Source organism: Lepidochelys olivacea (genome assembly GCF_965140295.1).
Source record: "Lepidochelys olivacea isolate rLepOli2 genome assembly, chromosome: 6".
In the NCBI taxonomy this organism is placed as follows: domain Eukaryota; kingdom Metazoa; phylum Chordata; order Testudines; family Cheloniidae; genus Lepidochelys; species Lepidochelys olivacea.
Genome location: NC_140416.1, coordinates 66,901,688 through 66,909,021, shown reverse-complemented (window position 1 = coordinate 66,909,021; position 7,334 = coordinate 66,901,688). Strand labels below are relative to the sequence as shown.

General features: G+C 47.6%; 1 long non-coding RNA gene across 1 annotated transcript; it reads left to right on the top strand.

The window, feature by feature from the left end:
- The first annotated feature begins 473 nt into the window (after nucleotides 1–473).
- Nucleotides 474–1,837, top strand: LOC311521560. The gene is made up of 2 exons (XR_014711912.1): nucleotides 474–723; nucleotides 1,528–1,837. It is a non-coding gene; the product is annotated as an uncharacterized lncRNA (long non-coding RNA).
- The last annotated feature ends 5,497 nt before the right edge of the window (nucleotides 1,838–7,334 follow it).

Here is a 7,334-nt window from a genome sequence, read left to right as displayed (position 1 = left end):
CCAGAGACGGGCGGCGGGGGGGGGGGGGGGGGGGCTACCACGTCGGGAGGGATCCAGGCAGGGCAAGAGCTGAGAGGGGAATGACGGGAGGCTGTCAAGTACCTGGCACATGAAGACACCTGCTCAGCACGCCCGGCCCCTCGGCTCGCCCCGCGGCTTCGGCTGCTCCCTGCCAGCTCGTCTCACGCCGAGCCTAGTCTCGCCGCCCGCTCCTCACCCGGCGAGCGACTACCTAACGGGGCCAGGCCGTTATTTGGGGCCGGGAAGGAGAGAATCACGTGAGCCCTACAGGCAACCAATGAGGAACGAGTTCTGTTCGGCCCACGCGAGAACAGCGTGTTTCCCTCGCGCAGGGGAGGGGCAGGAAGGGCGTGGTCAAGAGAAGGAACGGAAACTACGTGAACTGGTCACACAGCCAATCAGGAGGGCGCTTGTGCGGCCGTCGCGAGGCTCTCTTGCTTTGCCTGTCTGCTGCGGCCTCTGTAGCCTCAGCACGCGCGCCAAACATCGCCTGTTTCCAGGCTGCTGCCTCGCGCCGGAAGGCTCAGCTCCCACGGTGTGGGGGCGGGCCCACCAGGGGAGGGGGGGTGAGAGCACGTGACAGGGCCGACAGCCAATGAGCGAAGAGGCTGCGCGTGGCAGGCGAAGGCCTCAGGAGCTGCGAGCGGGGCTCGTGGGTTGCGGTGTGGCCCTGCGCCGCGTGGAGCTAGCGGCGGGAAGCGGGTAGGAGCTCGGAGCGCGCGACGGGATCCGCCCGGTATTTTCGCCCCCATTTTGAAGTTTTATTCGAGGAGGTGGCGTGAGGTAGGGGTGTCACGTGAGCTGGGTGGCCCAATCACACGGGATCGCTCTCCCCTGCGCCTGCCAGCGGCGGCTCGGCCTCCCGTTCTCGGGGACGCTTTTGAGGCGAGAGCGAGGTGGGCTACTCCCTGGGCGGTGGGAGGGGGCGCGGTGAGGGAGCGGCGGTTCTCGCGCAGGCTGGGCCCCTCCTTAGCCCCCGGGAAACGGCCCCCGCGAGCACGCGAACAGCAGGCGCCGGGAGGGGCGTGAGAGCGATCACGTGACCGAGCCCTGCTGCTGCCGAGGGGCGGAAGGGGGACGGGGACAGAGTCGAGAGACAGACCGTAGCTACGCCGCCGCCGGCTGCATCCGGGCACCGGCGCGGGGAGCGCGGCCTGACCTCGCCCCGCTCCGGGAGGCGGCTGCACAAGGAGCTGTCACCCCTTCAGTGACCCTAAGCGCGCGGGGGGAGGCTGAGGGGGCTTTGCTGCGGCGAGGCTGGCCGCTCGCCAGGAGCCGCCCTGCTGCTGTCGATGTCCCCGTCGAGCAGATGGGACCCTGAGTTTACAGCCTTCTCGAGAAGCGCAGGGCGCCCTGCTCCGCACGGGCTGGGTGGCTGCGGGAGCGCGAAGCGCTGAGGCTCCTACCTCCACGGGGCTCGGGGCTGCGGATGAGAGGGGCGAGTCGAGGATCGAGGGAGCTTCGGGCTTCAGCTCACTCAGTCCCTGTGGTTTATCTCGGTCACAGTCTGAGCTGTACAGATCTCCCTGGGCCTCCTGTGCTGCTGGAGCCCTAACAGGTGAAACCACAGCAGAGTGTCAGTGTGCAAAGGCTCCATGGTCAACAGTGAACGCCCTCCTCAGAAGTCTGCTCTGAAGATCACAGCTCTGGCATGCCCCAACTGCAAACTGAAACCACACGCACGTGTGAGGAAGCGAGAACATCTCTAGTCTCAGGCATAACAGGGCCACAGATCTCCTTTTGTACGGTGTATGAGCATGTGGCATCCTGTATGTAGCTTGACTCTTCATTAAAATGGTGATTCTTGCTCTTTTCATCTGTGTTGCTGAAACACTTTTCTTCTGACATTTATTGTTGTGCTGTAACTACTCTTTCCATTCTTTTGTTGCATGGATTTTTGTTTTACCTTGCATATTCTATTTAGTACTTTGCAGCTCTGTGTGCCACACATTCTAGTATATTCTTTGCTCCTTTATTTTCATAGGTTAAGTTATGGCAGCATAAAGTGAAGAATATGTTGATATATTTCAAAAATCTCATTTCAGGTTGTGAGATTGCTTCCTTGGATGTACAGTCCCGATCAGAGATACTGCATGAATTTTGTCTCCCTTGGGCATTATGATATCCTTTCCTATTGGGGATTATTAGAAGCAATACTTACTAGCAGTGTTACCAGTATTGAGTGTATCGGCCTCTGCGGTTCATGTGAGCCCTACGATGCTTGGGGTGGGGAGGGAGAATAGCAAGGCGATCTAGGTTCTATAGCTCACAGTGAGGATCCCAAGTTGATGGAGCATTATTGGACCTATGCCGTGGGAAAAAATCCAACGGGATTTTTCTTTCAGCAGGTGATCAGTGATTGGAATTCAGTCTCGGGTATCGGCACATTCTACCTTATTAGGGTTCCTAGAGAAGGTGGATGGGACTAGATATTAAACCACTGTGCCTTTTTTTAAGACATGTTCTGGGTTAAATTGGTAGTCAGATTTGGGGTTGAAGAGTGGGGTGTGTTTTGTTTTTTTTTGGCTGTGTGACTTTGTTAGCAAGAATCTGGTCATGATGATGGGGGTCCTCTTCCATTTTCCAATAAATTGGAAAATTGGAGCCGGACAATCTGCTACATTCAGATTGTCTCTAAGGTGCCACAAGTACTCCTTTCCTTTTTGCGAATACAGACTAACATGGCTGTTACTCTGAAACCAGTCAGATGATGTATCCCAAACAATTATATTCCTGTGGATTTTTAAAAAAACTTCAGTCCTTTCCATTTTCTTTTATTTCTGTGAGTTGAGGAGGGGGTGGCAATGGGATGGGAGTAGGAAGGATGATGGAGGGTTGGGGTAAGAAGTAGTAAGAGGGATAATAGGAGGGAATAATCTGAAAAGGAACAGAGAAGAAAAAGAGGATGTAGAAAATCGGGGTAGATACATGAAACTGACCTAAATAAAATTGTGTCCTCTAGAAAAGCATTTGTTCATCACAAGAACCGCTACCTCCAGAAAAGGGAAATGGGAGGGCTAGAGAAGTAGGGAAAGGATTGTTGACCTAATTTGAGTTAAGAATATGACAGAAGGTAGGAGAACATGTGCCTTATAAAAAATTTACTTTTTTTTTTTAATTGGTGGAATACTGTCCCACTTTGACACGCTTTTATAGTATTAATACCTTTTTCCTTCTGTAACACTTTCCATCCAATGATCTCAAAATGCGTTGCAAACATTACACCTAACTATCTCAAGTTTAAGATGAGGAAACAGGCATGGAAATAAAGTAATTCGCCTAAGGTTATATATAAGAAGTCTGTGACAGAGATGGAAATAGAATCCAGATCTCCTGTGGTGCACTAGTCAAAAGACCATCTTTCTCATTTTTCTCACCCCTTAAAAACTCAGGGCAACTCTTCCTCCAGCTAAAAAGTGATGGCCATAGGGCTTGTCTATACTGTTTATTTAGTGACAGGTTTCAGAGTAACAGCCGTGTTAGTCTGTATTCGCAAAAAGAAAAGGAGTACTTGTGGCACCTTAGAGACTAACCAATTTATTTGAGCATGAGCTCAAATAGTTGGCTCAAATTGATTGCTAGACATTAACAACCTGGAGAGAACATACTTAGTTCTGAATTCAAATGAGCCTTCTCCCTTGTCTCAAGTTTCAGAGTAGCCGCTGTGTTAGTCTGTATCTGCAAAAAGAACAGGAGTGCTTGTAGCACCTTAGAGACTAACACGTTTATTAGAGCATAAGCTTTCATTGGCTACAGCCCACTTCATCGGATGCATAGAATGGAACATATAGTAAGAAGATATATAGACATAAAGATAAATTGGAAGTTGCCATACAAACTGTGAGAGGCTAATTAGTTAAGATGAGCTATTCACAGGAGAAAAAAACTTTTGTAGTGATAATCAAGATGGCCCATTTAGACAGTTGACAATAAGGTGTGAGGATACTTAACTTTAGGGAAATAGATTCAATATGTGTAATGACCCAGCTACTCCCAGTCTCTATTCAAACCCAAGTTAATGGTATCTAGTTTGCATATTAATTCAAGCTCAGCAGTTTCTAGTCTGTTTTTGAAGCTTTTTCTGTTGCAAAATTGCCACCCTTAAATCTTTTACTGAGTGGCCAGAGAGGTTGAAGTGTTCTCCTACCGGTTTTTGAATGCTATGATTCCTGATGTCAGATTTGTGTCCATTTATTCTTTTGCGTAGAGACTGTCCGGTTTGGCCAGTGTACATGACAGAGGGGCATTGCTGGAACATGATGGCATATATCACATTGGTAGATGTGCAGGTGAATGAGCCCCTGATAGCGTGGCTAATGTAATTAGGTCCTATGATGGTGTCACTTGAATATATATGTGGACAGAGTTGGCATCGGGCTTTGTTGCAAGGATAGGTTCCTCGGTTAGTGTTTTTGTTGTGTGGTGCGTGGTTGCTGGAGAGTATTTGCTTCAGGTTGGGGGGCTGTCTGTAAGTGAGGACTGGTCTGTCTCCCAAGATCTGTGAGAGTGAGGGATCATTTTTCAGGATAGGTTGTAAATCTTTGATGATGCGCTGGAGAGGTTTTAGTTGGAGGCTGAAGGTGACAGCTAGTGGTGTTCTGTAGTTTCTTTGTTGGGCCTGTCCTGTAGTAGGTGACTTCTGGGTATTCTTCTGGCTCTGTCAATCAGTTTTTCACTTCAGCAGGTGGGTATTGTAGTTTTAAGAATGCTTGCTAGAGATCTTGTAGGTGTCTGAGGGATTGGAGCAAATGCGGTTGTATCTTAGAGCTTGGCTGTAGACAGTGGATCGTGTGGTGTGGTCAGGGTGAAAGCTGGAGGCATGGAGGTAGGAATAGCGGTCAGTAGGTTTCCGGTATAGGGTGGTGGTTATGTGACCATCGCTTATTAGCACAGTAGTGTCCAGGAAATGGACCGCTTGTGTGGACTGGTCCAGGCTGAGGTTGATGGTGGGATGTAAATTGTTGAAATCATGGTGGAATTCCTCAAGGGTTTCTTTTCCATGGGTCCAGATGATGATGTCATCAATGCAGCGCAAGTAGAGTAGGGGTGCTAGGGGATGAGAGCTAAGGAAGCGTTGTTCTAAGTCAACCATAAAAATGCTGGCATACTGTGGGTCCATGCGGGTACCCATAGCAGTGCCGCTGACTTGAAGGTATATATTGTCCCCAAATGTAAAATAGTTGTGGGTGAAGACAAAGTCGCAAAGTTCAGCCACCAGGTTTGCCGTGACATTATCAGGGATACTGTTCCTGATGGCTTGTAGTCCATCTTTGTGTGGAATGTTGGTGTAGAGGGCTTCTACATCCATAGTGGCCAGGATGGTGTTTTCTGGAAGATCACCGATGGACTGTAGTTTCCTCAGGAAGTCAGTGGTGTCTCAAAGGTAGCTGGGAGTGCTGGTAGCGTAGGGCCTGAGGAGGGAGTCCACATAGCCAGACAATCCTGCTGTCAGGGTGCCAATGCCTGAGATGATGGGGTGTCCAGGATTCCCAGGTTTATGGATCTTGGGAAGCAGATAGAATACCCCTGGTCGGGGTTCTAGGCATGTGTCTACACAGATCTATTCCAGTGCTTTTTCAGGGAGTTTCTTGAGCAGAGGGTGTAGTTTCTTTTGGTAATCCTCAGTGGGATCAGAGGATAATGGCCTGTAGAATGTGGAGTCAGAGAGCTGCCTAGCAGCCTCTTGTTCATATTCCAACTTATTCCTGATGACGACAGCACTCCTTTGTCAGCCTTTTTGATTATGATGTCAGGAGAGTGAGTTTGTGTGTGTGGTTTTTGGAGGGGGGTCGGGGGATGAGAGAACCTGGATTTGTGCTGGAAATGGCCCACCTTGATTATCATACACATTTTAAAGAGAGTGGTGGTCACTTTGGATGGGCTATTACTAGCAGGAGAGTGAGTTTGTGTGTGGGGGGGCGGAGGGTGAGAAAACCTGGATTTGTGCTGGAAATGGCCCAACTTGATGATCACTTTAGATAAGCTATTACCAGCAGGAGAGTGGGGTGGGAGGAGGTATTGTTTCATGGTCTCTGTGTATATAATGTCTTCTGCAGTTTCCACAGTATGCATCCGATGAAGTGAGCTGTAGCTCAGGAAAGCTCATGCTCAAATAAATTGGTTAGTCTCTAAGGTGCCACAAGTCCTCCTTTTCTTTTTGCGAATACAGACTAACACGGCTGTTACTCTGAAAGATGTCAGAGTTGTTCCTGAGGTTGCTGATGTCTGTGTCTTATCTCCTCACTTGTTTTTGTTGTTTCTCTTTCACTCCTGGCTTGTTCTTTCAGTTTCATTTATGCCTTTGGGTGAGTGCCCCCTGCAGATGGTACATTTTTGATAATGCTTGTAGTAAGAAAGTGTAACTGATGAGAACTGTCTGATTCTTGTCTGTTTCATTTTCCTTCTGCCACAGTTGCTATGACAGGAAGCACAAACATGACCTTCCCCTGCTTTATTCCTCTGTTCTATAACTTTCAGAATGAAGAGGGTAAGGAGTGGTTAAAAATATAGCAATCTTATGGTGACCCCCTGAATAGAGAGTGTACAAATGACTTTATGATAAAATTTGCTGAAAATAATATACAATGATATATCTTTTTAAATAGAATGCTCTTTTAGTTGTATTTTTTTATCTATATATGTAAAAATAATCACCAGTTTTGAGTGAAAACTAACTTCTTACCATTTTTTCCACTCTTTTGTGCACACTGGTTTGTTGTAAGCCCTAATCCTGCAATGCCCAGGTAGATACCTGAACAGTTCTTCAGCCAGTCATGCAGTGTGGATTGCCAACTATAACACTCCAGTCCATGCTCTTCTCTTTGTGTTAACGGCTTAGTTTCTGTATAAAAAAAGATGGTTTATACTTTGGTGATTTCCTGCTCTAATTTCTATACAATAATCCCTTACTTATGCCAGTTTCTGATATGATTCACCATATAACGATGATAGGGCAAGATGTGCCCTAAGTTATGCCTCTACAACCCTGTCAAAGTCCATGTGGCTTTGTGAGCATAACCAAAGGATGAATTTAGATCAGTTTGTTTCAAATATAATATCTCCAAACATTAGTGAATAGAATGTGTTGTTCACTCCTTCAGATAACACAAGAACCATGGGTCACCCAATGAAATTAATAGGCAGCACATTTAAAACGAACAAAAATAAGTACTGCTTTACACAACGCATAGTCAACCTTTGGAACTCATTGTCAGGGGATGTTGTGAAGGCCAAAACTATAACAGTAAAAAAAAAACCACACAAAAAAAAAACAAAAATAAAAACCTAGATGAGTTCATAGAGGATAGGTCCAT